The sequence below is a fragment of the Moschus berezovskii genome, chromosome 19, assembly GCF_049115385.1.
Source record: "Moschus berezovskii isolate FMDL1 chromosome 19, NW_MosBer_1.0, whole genome shotgun sequence".
Lineage (NCBI taxonomy): Eukaryota > Metazoa > Chordata > Mammalia > Artiodactyla > Moschidae > Moschus > Moschus berezovskii.
The window spans coordinates 63,135,639-63,151,266 of NC_142478.1; the positions used below are offsets into that span (position 1 = coordinate 63,135,639).

The 15,628-nt window shown below is 44.3% G+C and overlaps 1 long non-coding RNA gene across 2 annotated transcripts in view; it reads left to right on the plus strand.

Moving 5' to 3' along the window:
* LOC129542394 (uncharacterized) overlaps positions 1-15,628 on the plus strand; it is a 66,185-nt gene that overhangs the window by 13,502 nt on the left and 37,055 nt on the right. Inside the window, exons 2-3 of one of the 2 annotated variants that reach the window (XR_008683061.2) lie at positions 5,292-5,389; positions 6,821-6,957. This is a non-coding gene — a long non-coding RNA (uncharacterized LOC129542394). Of the gene's footprint in view, positions 1-5,291; positions 5,390-6,820; positions 6,958-15,628 lie in introns of those variants that run through there. The other variant, XR_008683060.2, reaches the window with a different exon arrangement.

Consider the following 15,628-nt stretch of genomic DNA (forward strand, 5'->3'; position numbering starts at 1 on the left):
GGTTATGATGAGAACTAAATGAGATAAGGCAGGCAAAGCCTTCAGTCAAGGGTCCAGCACAGAGTAAACACCCAATAAATATTAGTGTCTTTCACTACCTTGTTCTGTGCCTGCTGGTGGGAAAATGTGTAAGCTAGAGTTTCTTGGGAGGCTTAACTATATTTGATAAATTAATCACACAATAAATGCCATACCAATCCTCCTCTTTGTCAGATTTGAAATTCTCTTAAAAGAGGATTTGGGCACAAAAATCCTGGCAGCTGAACAGAAAAGGATGTCCATGCTTGCCAACCCTGTCTATTCCTGCTACTTCTCCAGCTACAAGTTTTAAAAGCTCTTGGGTAACCCAGACTCCCATTTAGCATAGTGGAGGCAGGAAGAGAGCTGACAGAGAGATTAAACCTTCAAATACCGTGAAGATGCATCAGGAAGTGGGGACAGGAAGTGACCAGGGGAGCAGTAAATCATTACATTGCAGAGGAAGGTAGGAAACAAGGTCCCTCTGTGATAGCCAACCTCCAAGATGGGCCCCCAAGACTCTTGGCCTTTGCCATTCACATACTTGTATGCTCCCCTTCTCTGTTGAATATGGCTGGCTTTCATAACCAATAGGATATTGTGGAAGCATCAGAGGGTGACTTCCAAAGCTAGACAAGGTCATACTGCTTCCTCATCACACTGTCTCTCGGATCATTCATTTGGAAGGAAGCCAGCTGCCATGTTATGAAGATACTCAAGCAGCTCCGTGGAGGGGTCCACTTGTGGCAAGAAAACTCCTGCCAACAGCCATGTGAATGAACCATCTTGGAAGTGGCTCCTCTGACCATAGTCAAGCCTTCACATGAAACTGCAGCCCCAGCTGACATCTTGACAACACCCCCGAAAGAGAACTTGAGCCAGACTCACCCAGCTAAGCAACCCAAAGTCCTAACTGACAGAAACTCTCAGATGATAAATGTTTGCCCTTTTAAGCCTCTAATTTGGGGGGTAATCAGTTCAGTTCAGTTCAGTCGCTCAGTCGTGTCCGACTCTCCGCGACCCCATGAATCACAGCACGCCAGGCCTCCCTGTCCATCACCAACTCCCGGAGTTCACTCAAACTCATGTCCACAGAGTCGGTGATGCCATCCAGCCATCTCATTCTCCGTCGTCCCCTTCTCCTCCCGCCCCCAACCTTTCCCAGCATCAGAGTCTTTTCCAGTGAGTCAACTCGTCGCATGAGGTGGCCAAAGTATTGCAGTTTCAGCTTTAGCATCAGTCCCTCCAATGAACATCCAGGATTGATCTCCTCTAGAATGGACTGGTTGGATCTCCTTGCAGTATAAGGGACTCTCAAGAGTCTTCTCCAACACCACAGTTCAAAAGCATCGATTCTTCGGCGGTCAGCCTTCTTCACAGTCCAACTCTCACATCCATACATGACCACGGGAAAAACCATTGCCTTGACTAGACGGACCTTGGTTGGCAAAGTAATGTCTCTGCTTTTTAATATACTATCAAGGTTGGTCATAACTTTCCTTCCAAGGAGCAAGCGTCTTTTAATTTCATGGCTGCAATCAGCATCTGCAGTGATTTTGGAGCCCAAAAAAACAAAGTCTGACACTGTTTCCACTGTTTTTCCATCTATTTCCCATGAAGTGATGGGACCAGATGCCATGATCTTAGTTTTCTGAATGTTGAGCTTCAAGCCAACCTTTTCACTCTCCTCTTTCACTTTCATCAAGAGGCTTTTGAGTTCCTCTTCACTTTCTGCCATAAGGGTAGTGTCATCTGCATATCTGAGGTTATTGATATTTCTCCCGGCAATCTTGATTCCAGCTTGTGCTTCTTCCAGCCCAGCGTTCCTCATGATGTACTCTGCATAGAAGTTAAATAAGCAAGGTGACAATATACAACCTTGACGTACACCTTTTCCTATTTGGAACCAGTCTGTTGTTCCATGTCCAGTTCTAACAGTTGCTTCCTGACCTGCATACAGGTTTCTCAAGAGGCAGGTCAGGTGGTCTGGGATTCCCATCTCTTTCAGAATGTTCCACAGTTTATTGTGATCGACACAGTCAAAGGCTTTGGCATAGTCAATAAAGCAGAAATAGATGTTTTTCTGAAACTCTCTTGCTTTCTCCATGATCCAGCGGATGTTGGCAATTTGATCTCTGGTGCCTCTGCCTTTTCTAAAACCTGCTTGAACATCTGGGAGTTCACAGTTTACATACTGCTGAAGCCTGGCTTGGAGAATTTTGAGCATGACTTTACTAGCGTGTGAGATGAGTGCAGTTGTGCGGTAGTTTGAGCATTCTTTGGCATTGCCTTTCTTTGGGATTGGAATGAAGACTGACTTCTTCCAGTCCTGTGGCCAATGCTGAGTTTTCCAAATCTGCTGGCATATTGAGTGCAGCACTTTCACAGCATCATCTTTCAAGACTTGAAATAGCTCAACTGGAATTCCATCACCTCCACTAGTTTTGTTCGTAGTGATGCTTTCTAAGGCCCACTTGACTTCACATTCCAAGATGTCTGGCTCTAGGTCAGTGATCACGTTATCGTGACTATCTTGGTCGTGAAGATCTTTTTTGTACAGTTCTTCTGTGTATTCCTGCCACCTCTTCTTAATATCTTCTGCTTCTGTTAGGTCCATACCATTTCTGTCCTTTATCGAGCCCATCTTTGCATGAAATGTTCCCTTGGAATCTCTAATTTTCTGGAAGAGATCTCTTGTTTTTCCTATTCTGTTGTTTTCCTCTATTTCTTTGCATTGATCACTGAGGAAGGCTTTCTTATCTCTCCTTGCTATTCTTTGGAACTCTGCATTCAGATGCTTATATCTTTCCTTTTCTCTTTTGCTTTTCGCCTCTCTTCTTTTCACAGCTATTTGTAAGGCCTCCTCAGACAGCCATTTCGCTCTTTTGCATTTCTTTTCCATGGGGATGGTCTTGGTCCCTGTCTCCTGTACAATGTCACGAACCTCCGTCCAGAGTTCATCAGGCACTCTATCAATCAGATCTAGTCCCTTAAATCTATTTCTCACTTCCACTGTATAATCATAAGGGATTTGATTGAGGTCATATCTGAATGGTCTAGTGGTTTTCCCTACTTTCTTCAATTTAAGTCTGAACTTCGCAATAAGGAGTTCATGATCTGAGCCACAGTCAGCTCCTGGTCTTGTTTTCACTAACTGTATACAGCTTCTCCATCTTTGGTTGCAAAGAATATAATCATGGGGGGTAATAGGTAACTGTTATATCATCACTTCTTTTTTTAGAGAAGATCCAATTTATCCAATTTCATTCATTAGCTTGAAACTGAAAATTGCTCAGTTGTGTCTGACTCTTTGTGACCCCATGGAAGTCCATGGAATTCTCCAGGCCAGAATACTGGAGTGGGTCTTTCCCTTCTCCAGGGGATCTTCCCAACCCAGAAATCGAACCCAGGTCTCCTGCATTGCAGGTGGATTCTTTACCAGCTGAGCTATCAAGGAAGCCCCCTCATTAGCTTAAATGCTATGAAATTGCCAATGTTTGACCATCTTAACCACAAAAAAAAAAAAAAAATGGCAGTTCCATGTGGGACAATCTCTACAATGACTGAGGGAAGGACTCAAGGGTCTGGATAAACACCAGCCTGTTTATGGAGTGATGCACACTGTTCCAATAAAGACTGCGGAGTGGCTGTGTTTCTAGAAGCCAGTGCCCTGTGAGAGGAACATCCTTCCAGATCACCTGCCTGCACTTGCTTCCCTCTTCCCACCCAGACCCTCAGGCAAGCAGGAGGACTTCAGAGTTCCTCCCAACAACTCTGTCTCTTTCTCGGTCTCACGGTGCTGTTCTTTACAAGCCCCCAAGTTCAACAAAGCTCCAAGCCCTTAAAAAGAAGTAGAAAGGCATCTTGCAACACAATTAGAGAGATTGGTTCAGGGGCTCCGCACACAGCACTCCACCCAGCAAAGCCTCAAAGGGTCCCGGGTGGACCATTTGCTGGCTTTCATTTCTCAGGGGCTGCTTCAGCAGGTGGCCACTAGCAGGTAGTCAATAGGGACCTTCTGGCTGAGGACCGGGGGCTCTTTGGAAAGGTCAAATCCAGGGGCCGGAGGGCACGGCTCAAGAGGTCATGAGGTCAGGACCCGTCACCGTGACAGATGAATCTAAGGCTGTCTCTGTCTCTGGAAGCAGGGCCAAGCCTCTTGAGACAGGGGAGGTTGGGGGGTGAGTGTTGGGGCCTCACAAAGAAAGCTGCGTCTGGTGTCTGCCCGGCACCTCTCAACTGGTCTTCATTAGGCGGCCCGACAGCCTCTCTCTTCTGCCGCCCTCTGTCCCTCACTGATGGGGCGCTGTCACCAGGCCTCTCAACTGTTCCTCATTAGGAGAAACAGTGTGCTTTTGTCCCGCATGAAGCCTTCTTTGTTCTGCCAACCCAGCCAAGCTAGAAAGCCAGAAACTGATACAAAACAACGCCACTCTATCCTGAGGGGACCCCCCTCCCTCTTCCTCCCCCTGGACGGACAAGGCAGGGTGACTTTCCATATCCCCCCGCCACCGCCACCGCCACCCGCCCCGTCAGATCCATGGATGTCTAGCTGAGATCTCATTGGCTGGAGCAGGAGAAGCACATTGAGCATAGACTGGTGGTTCGCAAACGTGGCTGCACATGGGAATCTCCTGGAGATCATCTAACAATGCCTGGTCCCCATCCCCAGACCTTCTGATCTGATGGGTCTGAGCCATGACATCAGGACAGCAGGACTGGTAAAATCTCTGCACGTGACTCAAATGTGCAGAAAATTGGGGGACTACTGGTGAGGCAGAAAACTTGTTCTCAACTCTCCGTGCCCATCTGCCACCTTGGCACCCTTTGAAATCAAGGGTGGTCCATAAAATAGGTCACATCTTGCAGAGCGTGGTGACTCCATTGAAATGTCTGCCTGCTGGAAACAAGTAGGGAGGCCATGCCTGGATGTGCTCGGTGAAGACCAGCTCTGTCGGAGAAAGTGCTGTGAATATAGCCAATGAAGCCACGGTGGAGTGTTTTAATCCTGGCTTTCAACATCTTAAATCCTGCACAGAAATCAGATCCCTCAGGGACTCTGCCTCTGTTTCTCCTCTCTGATCCTTCCCACTATGCCCTCGAGCTAAAACTCCACATCATCAAAAACAACCGGTTCCGGGGAGCCTTGGTTGGCTAGAATCAGGTTGTCTAGCCAACTCCCACTCCCAAGGCAATGCCGAAGGGTCTAACTGTGCAAAACTACTGAGTTTTGTGAGCCCAATATGTCTCAGTATCCACTATTTGTTTTATAGGCTGAGTAGGAAGATGGAGTGTAATATCAAGACAAAGAAGACTCTCACCTCCCACCATAGCTGGCGGCAAAGCAGTTCCCCTCCCAAGGTCTACTATTGTAAGTCTCACCTCTTCTTGGTTCGGGCCTGAAATGATGACCTTACAGATTTATACAGGTTAGAGCCTTCCAACTCTGTTTCTAGAAGTGGGTGTTAGGTAGTGGACATGGATTTCACAATTAAAAATATAGGACTCCCAGGAAAATCTGAATTTCAGAAGAACAATAACTATTTTTAAGTATAAGAACGTCCTGTGCAATACGTGAGGATATACTTAAAGTAAAAGTTCTTAGATATTTATCTGAAATTCTAGTTGCACTGAGTGTCCTGTATTTTATTTGGCAACTCTGGTGGCTCAGCGGCTGAGTCATGTCCAACTCTCGTGACCCCAGGGACTGTAGCCCACTAGGTTCCTCTGTCCTCGGTCCATGGGACTTCCCAGGCAAGAATACTGAAATGGGTTGCCATTTCCTTTTCCGGAGGATCTTCCTAACCCAGGACTGAACCTGGGTCTCCTGCATTGCAGGTGGATTCTTTCCTGACTAAGCCACCAGAGAGGAAAAGGTTAAGAGCTGTTGGCATGTGCGTGAATCAGTTCAACCGATTTGCTGCCTGTTGAGCTTATGATAGTTTCTGGAGGAAAGGGATCTTCCAAGAGGGATAGGAGGGGATGTTTTTTACTTTGGAAGGATGTTCTAGGAATGATTCTAAAGCCACAGCAACAAATGGGAGAAAGAATGTCATGATTGATCAGCAATGTCTGCTGTGGGTCTGGGACGGAGAATAAAGGCATGCAAGCCACATATTTACAACCACAGGTCAGATTTGTAATGATGTATAATTAATGGGATCGTTGGGGTGTTGAATTCGGGTCTTTTTTTTTTTTTAATGGGAAAAAAAAGAGGAGAAGAAGCAGGGTTTATCAATGAATGTGCAAAAGAAATAGAAATGTGGCTGATTATTTTAAGGAAGTGGTAACCTTTTTTAAAGGAACATAGTGACCATGCTTTCTCCTTCTTGATCTTCTGATTCTTGCTCTTCCCTTGAAGCAGCTTTATTGATACACGGTGGGCCGCCCTGGTGGCTCAGCAGTAAAGAATCCTCCTGCCAAGCAGGAGACACGAGTTTGATCCCTGGGTCAGGAAGATCCCCTGGAGCAGAAAACGCAACTCATTCCAATATTCTTGCCTGGAGAATCCCATGGACAGAGGAAGGAGCCTGGTGGGGTAGAGTCCATGGGGATGCAAAAAGTCAGACACAACTGAGGAACTAAACAAAAATAACAACTGATGTTGGGCACCCTGTAGGTGCTTGACCCATGAGCCCACGCCCAACACTTCACCTTTCCTCCCACCAGGCAGATCATGAGTCCCCTAAGTTCATCCAATGGCAAAAACTGATGAACCTATAGAGAAACCTGCTTTTTTGAGAACATCATGTCATTGATATTCACCCCGATATCTCACCCATATGCTGCCATTCTCCCACAGCACTGAGAACCATGGCTCCTTCCCGGCGGCAGACATTGACCAGGGAGGAAGCTAAGACCCACCCTTGAATGGGAATGCCCACTTTGTGCACATTCCGGATGGCAGAAGGAACCCATTCATCAAACTATGAAAACTGCCCCCCGCTCCCCAGGAAGAAGGATCATGAAGTGCTTGTAAATACATGTCTTTAGGTTTAAACAAATTGCATCATTATTTTTCTTTTTTTGAGGGGCCTGCATGTGAAGGGAACTAGAGGCATGCTTTGGTATTTGTCCCGCACACAATACATGGCTGGGTCTCCTGCTGTTTCCGTATCTTCTGCCCAAGCCAACTGGCCAGGCCCATGGCCTCCCAACAGGAGAGGGGTGCCAATTCCTAGCATTCTATTTTCATATTGTTTGATGATAAAAATCGCTCCCGCAGGACGAATGGCAGTGAACAAAAACAGGAAGCAGCCCCCTGATTAGATAGGGACAGGGTAGCCTGTGGAGTGAAAAACAAAATGACTAAGATGATAAATGAGTGGACCACGGACACTGCCATCCCCTTCCTGAACAGGCCAAGAACGAGTGGGAAGGAGAAATCAGAGAAGTCAAGACTTGGGCTGGAAGTGGGGGTGAAGGAGGCTCGCCCTGAAGCATCCATGGGTTTACGCCACTGGGACAATCATTTGGTTTTTAGATACTTCTTTTGAAAATCTCGCTAAGGTGATTTAGCATTTTGCTTTGAAACACGGAGGTCCTTTGAAATCTGTGGTCTCGGCCGAAACTGAGTCAGCACCTATTTTGTCATCTTCTTACTCTAGGACGTGGTTTCTCAACTGGGGAAGATAATTTAGTTCTCCGGAGGATACTTGACAATGTCTAAAGATATTTTTGGTTGCCATGGTGTCTTTATTTTATTAAAAATGTGGGTCACACTAGCCCAGTGTCTTACTCGAATTGTCTGGGGTAAGAAAGAGGCTGGAGATGTATCCTGGTCCAGAGCCCTCAGTGAGAAGCCTGTGGGTCTGGTGCTCCCAGCCCCAGGCTGGTCCAGAGGAGGTAACCTGATCTACAGGAGACCATCCATATGCTGTTAGATAAGGCTCTGTCCACCAAGACATGATTCAGCCATAAATCCTGCTCCAAGAATTTAGAATCAGTAAACCAACCTGCTAGTTGATGGGGGTCACCAGGAGTAGAGAGGTCATGACGGGAGTGATGAAGCCATAGGCCTAGCCACCCCCAGCAGTGACAGGTCGGGGCAAGAAGGAGAATGTGTTATCTCTCTTAAATATGTTCCTCCTGCTCCTACTTAGTCACTCAGTCATGTCTGACTCAGACCCCATGGACTGCAGCCCGCCAGACTCCTCTGTCCTTGGGGATTCTCCAGGCAAGAATACTGGAGTAGGTTACCATGCCCTCCTCCAGGGATCCTCCCAACCCAAGGATCGAAACCAGGTCTCCACATTGCAGGCAGATATTTACTATCTGAGCCACCAGCAGTGTGTATTTAAAACAGTTAACCAACAAGGACCTACTGTAGAGCACAGGGAATTCTGCTCAACATATAATAATCTAAATAGGGGAAAAAATCGAAAAAGAATGAAAAAACAATTTATTTTTATTTTTAAATGAGAATGGAGAAGACTCCAAAAGGGAGCAAAGATGAGAGGGACCACAGGGTCACCCGCCCCCGCAGGAGGAGGAATGATGGCCTTTACTTCCCAGTTCTCAGCTCCAGATCCCTCAAAGTACCCTTTTCCTTCTTGTATTATAGTCTGTTATCAATAATGATAATAATATTCCCTATTATTGAGAATAAGCTTACAATAAAAATCCTTTTAACTCGGATCTATTTGAGTGAGCATAGATTCCTCAGACCCCAAAGAACCCTGATTAATGTAGCTGTCCAGGTAGGTACCACCACGGAAGAAGGTCATTCAATCTTCAGGGGAGGGGATTGTGGGAATGATAAGTAGCTGAAAACCCATATTGGGCACCCCCAAGGTGGTAAACTGTTGCACTAACCTGAAGAGCATTTCCAAAAAGGGTTAGGTTGTAACATACTTAACGTTCTCCCTTCTCCTAACAGGCCTCAATTCTATGAGATAGTTAATCTTCGGATGTAAGTAATATTGGTTCATTTCATGCCCCCCAAATGAGACACCCTAATTTAGTATGGCCCCTCTAGGGACCAAATGATTATCTCTGCCATCTTGCATATAATATGAATTCTTGAATGGCTGCTAAACAAAAGTCCAAGATTACAAGGTGATAGTAGAAGAAGGTATAATGGAATCTTATTTCTGTCTACCTGGTACTCCACATCCAGCTGTCTTCTAGAAACAACATTCTCTGTTTCTTTGAGGAACCCATTCTGTGAGGTTTTGATGGGCTGAAAATCACAAACTATCCCAGCCTCCTGTCCACAGGTGTAGGCATGCCACTCAAACTGGGTATCGTAGACTCTCATCCCAATGACCAGAATGAGTGGCATAAAAAGGAGGAGGGGTAAACACAAACCAACCAACCATATTCCTTGCCTGGAGTTTTTACAAAGATACTAGAGAAAAAAAGAGCTTTTCACTCTGGAGTGACCAAGTTAGGATAATATCAGCTTGAAACTGCCTCTGACCACACCTCTCCTTCTCCACTCCCTCACCAAAGAAGGAAATTCAGTTGCTGTAGAAGAAAATGAGACCAGTATAAATAGAAGGAGAAATGGAGCTAAAAATGGAAAGAAAGAAAAAAATAAAAAGAGAGAAAGGGCAATTCATAGAGTCTTTATAGTCCTAAAACCAGGTCCATCTCTGAACTTCACAGTCAGATGATCCAACAAATTAATTTTGGTTCTTTTTCCTTCTTTTTTTGGGGGGGCGGGGTTAGTGGGGCAGCACATACTCCCACATGAATTGAACCCAGGCCCCCTGCAGTGGAAGCATGGAAGCCTAACTGCTGGACTGCCGGGGAAGTTCCCTTTTTTTCCTCTTCTTTAGTTGGGTTTCTGCCACTTGCTGCCCAAAACAGTCATGAAAAATACAGCATGAGTCTGAGAATACGTGAATGAAAGAACCCAGGGATGAATTGTCAACTACATGTTTACAATAATGTAATATTATAAGATACTATTACAATAAAGGTCTCCAAAGAAATCAATCCCCCCTCATCCGGCCTGACGTACAACCCTCCACCATAAAAGAAGGAGTGTGAGGGAACACTTCTAGAGGAACTTTGTCGAGGGAGGAGGAAGGGACTATAAAAAAAAAAATGGTCCCAGGGTCAAAATAATCAGTAAAATATTGAGTTGAAGAAAATGATTCTAGTTTCTTTATTATGATAGGGCTTCTCAGAACCTTCTATGTGTTAATTATACAAGGGGACCCTTCAAAAGAAAAATATGATCAAATGTAATATTCAGGGTCCTAGAGAAAGAGAGAGAGGAAAGGAGGGAAGGGGAGGGAGGAGAAAGAAAGAAAAGAAAAGAAAGCTTTGGATACTAGTTGAGAATTTGTAGAGGGGAGGGATAAATTTGCAATTGGGGATTAACAGATACACACCACTATATATAAAAGAGATAAACAAGGCCCTACTGTACAGCATGGGGAATTATATTTAATATACTAGCCTATAGTGGAAAAGAATCTGAAAAAGAATAGATATATATATGCATAAGTGAATCACTCTGCCACTCACCTGTAACTCAACTTTGCAAATCAATTATACTTCAATTTTTTAAAAAGAAGTTTATTTCGAGCCATTTCAGGTTACTCTCACATCCTGTCTCAATTCCAGAATGCCAAACGCATTATTTACAACAAACCATGCTTTACCCTCCGCTGACATTAGTGAGAAGGAAGAGGTAGCCTATGGGGAGGAAGGCCACGGAGCCTTAGGGTGGAGTGAGACATTCTTCTCCTTTCTTTTTTTTTCCCGTTACCTCCAGTTCAACAATTTAGCAATCCCTCTGTGTCTGCCATGTGCCCAGCACTGGATGACATACTAGCGATACAGAAATAAACAAGACACAATCCTGATGTCCAGGAAATGCCAGTCAGAGAGACAGACAAGTAAAGAATATCTCAAAACAGGGTGGATACTGTTAGGAGGGGAAGGAAAAGCTTCCTGGAGAAGAAGATGCCCAGGGTGCCGGGAAAAGAGCTTTTGGAGTTTATGGGAAAAAAATAGCCAAGCCCACTCCCAAAGCTATTCTCGTCTTAGAACTGACGAGTCGTGCTATCCTGAGGACCCTCTTCTGAATGTATTGGCTGCTGCCCCTTCTCTTGGCCTTCCAAAAGCCACATGGTTCAATTTTGCTACAGAACAGCGATCAGTGGAAATAATTGACATAGATTAAGCTATGGGCAGGCTGTATAGATCATGGACCCAGATCTAATTCCCGCCCGGTCCACTCAATTACGCAGGACCTCCTTACTGGAGAAGCAGGTGGAGTTACTGTAAATAAGTTCAAGTTTGGGCGCAGATGTCATTGGGTAACTGCATTTGCCATGCTTGGGTGATACATAAGGAAACCATCAACAGTGGGATCGTTGAGCTTGCAGAGACCTGGCTAGCTTTTCCTGACAGCCTGGCATCTAAGTGACCTAAGGGTATACTTACTGATAAAACCAACCTGTGAGTGCGTGCATGCTAGGTCGCTTCCGTCATACCCGACTCTCTACGACCCTGTGGACTGTAGCCTGAACTTAACCATCACTTTATTCACATTGCTAACTTTTCAACTGATAGGGAAATATGCACGAATAAAAAAATGACTGTCTCTATCAACAGGACTGTAAGACACGCATCGGCAAGCTTATGACGACTGTGGGATGCTGAGACCAGGCTAGGAAGGCAGAGCGACAGTTTAGGGTTGGGAGTAATATTACTGCTGTGGGGAATAAGGTTTACCAGCTATGTGACCTTAAGCCAGTCACTCAACCTCTCTGAGCTTCACTTTCTATATCTGAGAATGGCGTTAATCATTCATTTCTATATTGCAGAGTCACTGTGAGTCTGACATAAGAGAGTAAAGGTACAAATTTCTTTCTATTGTGCAAAGTGCAGTGCATATCAGAGTTATTGTGTGCAAAACACAGTGGCGGTGAGAGGTGGGGAGATTTGGTTAGACTTGGTTACAAGTTTCTAAGAAAGTCTTCAAAATTATTCTGGGGCTTTCCTGGTGGCTCAGTAGAGAAGGCAATGGCAAGCCACTCCAGTACTCTTGCCTAGAAAATCCCATGGATGGAGGAGCCTGGTAGGCTGCAGTCCGTGGGGTCGCTAAGGGTCGGAAACGACTGAGCGACTTCACTTTCACTTTTCACTTTCACACATTGGAGAAGGAAATGGCAACCCACTCCAGTGTTCTTGCCTGGAGAATCCCTGGTGGGCTTCCGTCTATGGGGTCACACAGAGTCAGAAACGACTGAAGTGACTTAGCAGTTAGTAAAGAATCCGCCTGCCAATGCTGGGGACATGGATTCAATTCCTGGTCAGGGAGGATCCCACATGCCAAGGAGCAACTAATCCCATGCTCCACAACTATTAAGCCTGTGCTCTAGAGCCCGGGAGCTGCAACAGCTGAGCCCACGTGCCACAACTCCTGAGACCCAAGTGCCCTAGAGCTTGTGCCCTAGGCACCGCAACTAGAGAGTAGCCCCTACTCTCTGCAACTAGAGAAAAGTTAGGGCAACAACAAAGACCCAGCACAGTCAAAAATAAAGAAATAAATAAAATTATTTTTAAAAATGTATTCTAAGGGCACAAACCTCTAGTTATAATATGAATAAGTTCTTGGGATCTAATGTGCAACAAAGTGGTTATAGTTCATAATCCTGGACTGTATATTGGGTTGGCCAAAATGTTCATTTGGGCTTTTCTGTAAGATGTAAAATGCTATGGAAAAACCCAAATGAAATTTTTGGCCAACCCAATACTTGAAAGTTGTCAAGAGTATAGATCTTAAATGTTATCAACACACACAAAAAAGTAATGGAAATATATGATGTAGATTAAGTCACTTCCCCAAGATTAGTAGGAAGCTAAGATGTGAATTCTGCTTGATTAGGGTCTCAAACTCACTCTACCAGGTCTCCCAGTTACTTTCCTATTTTTGATCAACTTTCAGGAATCAAAAGGGAATTTAGCATAAAGAAAATGTGCTATATACATACAATGAAATATTATCTAGCCTTAAAAAAGGAAGAAGGAAATCCTTTCCCTTAAAGGGAAACATGGATGAACCTGAAGGACATTACACTAAGTGAAATAAACCAGTCCCCAAAAGATGAATCCTGTATGATTGCACTTAAATAAGGTATCTAACATAGCCACTTGGAAGTAGAGAGTAGCATGCTAGGTGCCGTGGGCTGGAGGGAATGGGGAATGGGGAGGGTTTTCTTTTTTTTTAATTTATTTGACTGTGCCAGGTCTTACATGAGGCACACGGGATCTTTAATCTTTGCTGCGTGCAGGATCTTTAGTTGTGGTATGCAAACTTTTACATGTGGAATGTGGGATCCAGTTCCCCGACTAGGGACCAAACCTGAGTCCCCTGCATTGGGAGCACAGAATCTCAGCCACTGGACCACCAGGGAAGTCCCTGAGATGCTGTTTAATGGGTATAAATGTTCAGTTATCCAAGATGAATAAGTTCTAGGAATCTGCTGCATAACATCCTATCTGTAGTCAACAATACAGTATCGTACACTTAAAAAGTTGTTCAATGTCATATTCAATGTTCTTACTACAACTAAAAAAGGGGATAATTTAGTCTCCCAAAGGACTAAATCTTGAACATGAGTGGCAGAGCATTGAACTCTGCTAAATCCTTATCACTTCAACTGTTAAAAGGGGATAAAACCGTAATTACCTACAGAGTTATCTGAAGATGGAATGACATAACCCATGCAAAGTATTTGGCTCCCTGCCTAGAACATAATAACGACCCAATTAATGTTTGTTATTGTTTTTGTTATCATCAGCAGAAACATGCTTATTACTCTAGTGCCCAGACAAGCTGCCAGGAACTGCTGTTCCCCCATCACATACTACTTCCTTGTGTCCCTTCCAGCCATCTAAATCTATACGATTGACAGGCAAGTCAAGATCTCCATTCCCACCTTGCAAGAAGGTACAGTCAATCAACTCCACAATCTAATAAAACATGCAAGGGATCCTTGGGGGTTGAAAACTCTTCAAACCGAGAATCATCAAAACAGGTTTTATTTTATCATCTCTAACAACAGTCCAGCTGTAATGTCAAATGTGCTTGTTCGTTTGTTCTTAGAACAAACGAAGCTTGAATCAAGTTTTGGCACGTCTTCAGAGACTATCTGTACAGATAGATAGGTAGATAGATAGTTAAGGTGACACATTCCCTTCACATATAGCTTTCTGCAGCAGGAGCATAAAGAAGATAAGTTTTCAGAAATACTGGAGGGCTCCATCAATTTTCCAAAGAGACTCTCTTAATCCTTTGATTCACAAATCACTCTCTTTTGAAGCACCTGTCGTGTCAACTGGCCTGATGCTACTACACGCTCATTCATCAAATGCTTTGCTTGTAATTAGAGCCGCTCTCCAGCAAGATTTTCATCCATTTTATGAAAACCTGCATCTTTTGCAAGATTTGCAATTCCACTTTGCAAGCGTTTGCATCATATTTGCATCATACTGTCGGATATCTCTAGCATCCGGCAACCTTTGGGGGGGTGCCCCACAAAGATGTTGGTGCCCTGGTGGACAATTAGGCTTGTGTGAAGTGGAAGGAGGGACTATGTGCATAAGTGATGAGCTTATGGGCTTCCCAGGTGGTGGTTAATGGTAAAGAACCCATCTGCCAATGCATGAGACATAAGAGACACAGGTTTGATCCCTGGGTTGGGAAGATCCTCTGGAGGAGGGCATGGCTACCCACTCCAGTATTCTTGCCTGGAGAATCTCCATGGACAGAGGAGCCTGGCAGGCTATAGTCCATGGCGTCACAAAGAGTTGGGCACAACAGCAGTAACTTAGCATGCACAATGAGCTTATTGGTTATTTACCATATCATGACAACGTTTGATTCTCTGCATAACTCTGTACAACATGAGCTCAGACAATGAATTCCCAGTTAATGAGATCTCCTAAACTTTATTTCTAACCCTTGAGTACACAGGATACGATCTGGTGTATGCTACACTTAATCCTCTTGGCGTGAGCTAGACTAAGTTTCTGTCCACAAAAACAAATATTCTTAACTAAATCCTCCAGACACTTGAGCTCTGACACTAATTTTTTTTTTATTGTTTCATATGAAGTACTTAGCTCAGACTTGCTGGAATTGTGTAAATGTCCAAAAATTGAGTTTGGTAATATTCTCAGTAATAATTCTTAATAGTTGAACAGCTCTGAGCACAAAACAAAAGGGTGTTTATAGGCATGGGGTCTTCATTACATAAGAATTTATTATCCAACTCTAACACAGTAACGAGGTTATATCTGGAAGCAAAAAGCCATTTATAATATAAAGAAGAATTCATAAGTGGATGGCCACTTATAAAATTAATTTCCATGAAAACCTCATTCCCCACATAATTGACACAGTTGGTGACCTAGAGCAAATAATTTCACCTCTTTTGTCCTCCGTCACCTCGTGTGTAAATTGCAGACAAAATTAGCCTATGTTGAAGATTCGTGAAGAAAGCTGATCGCCGAAGAATTGATGCTTTTGAACTGTGGTGCTGGAGAAGACTCTTGAGAGTCCCTTGGACTGCAAGGAGATCCAACCAGTCCATTCTAGAGGAGATCAATCCTAGGTGTTCATTAGAAGGACTGATGCTAAAGC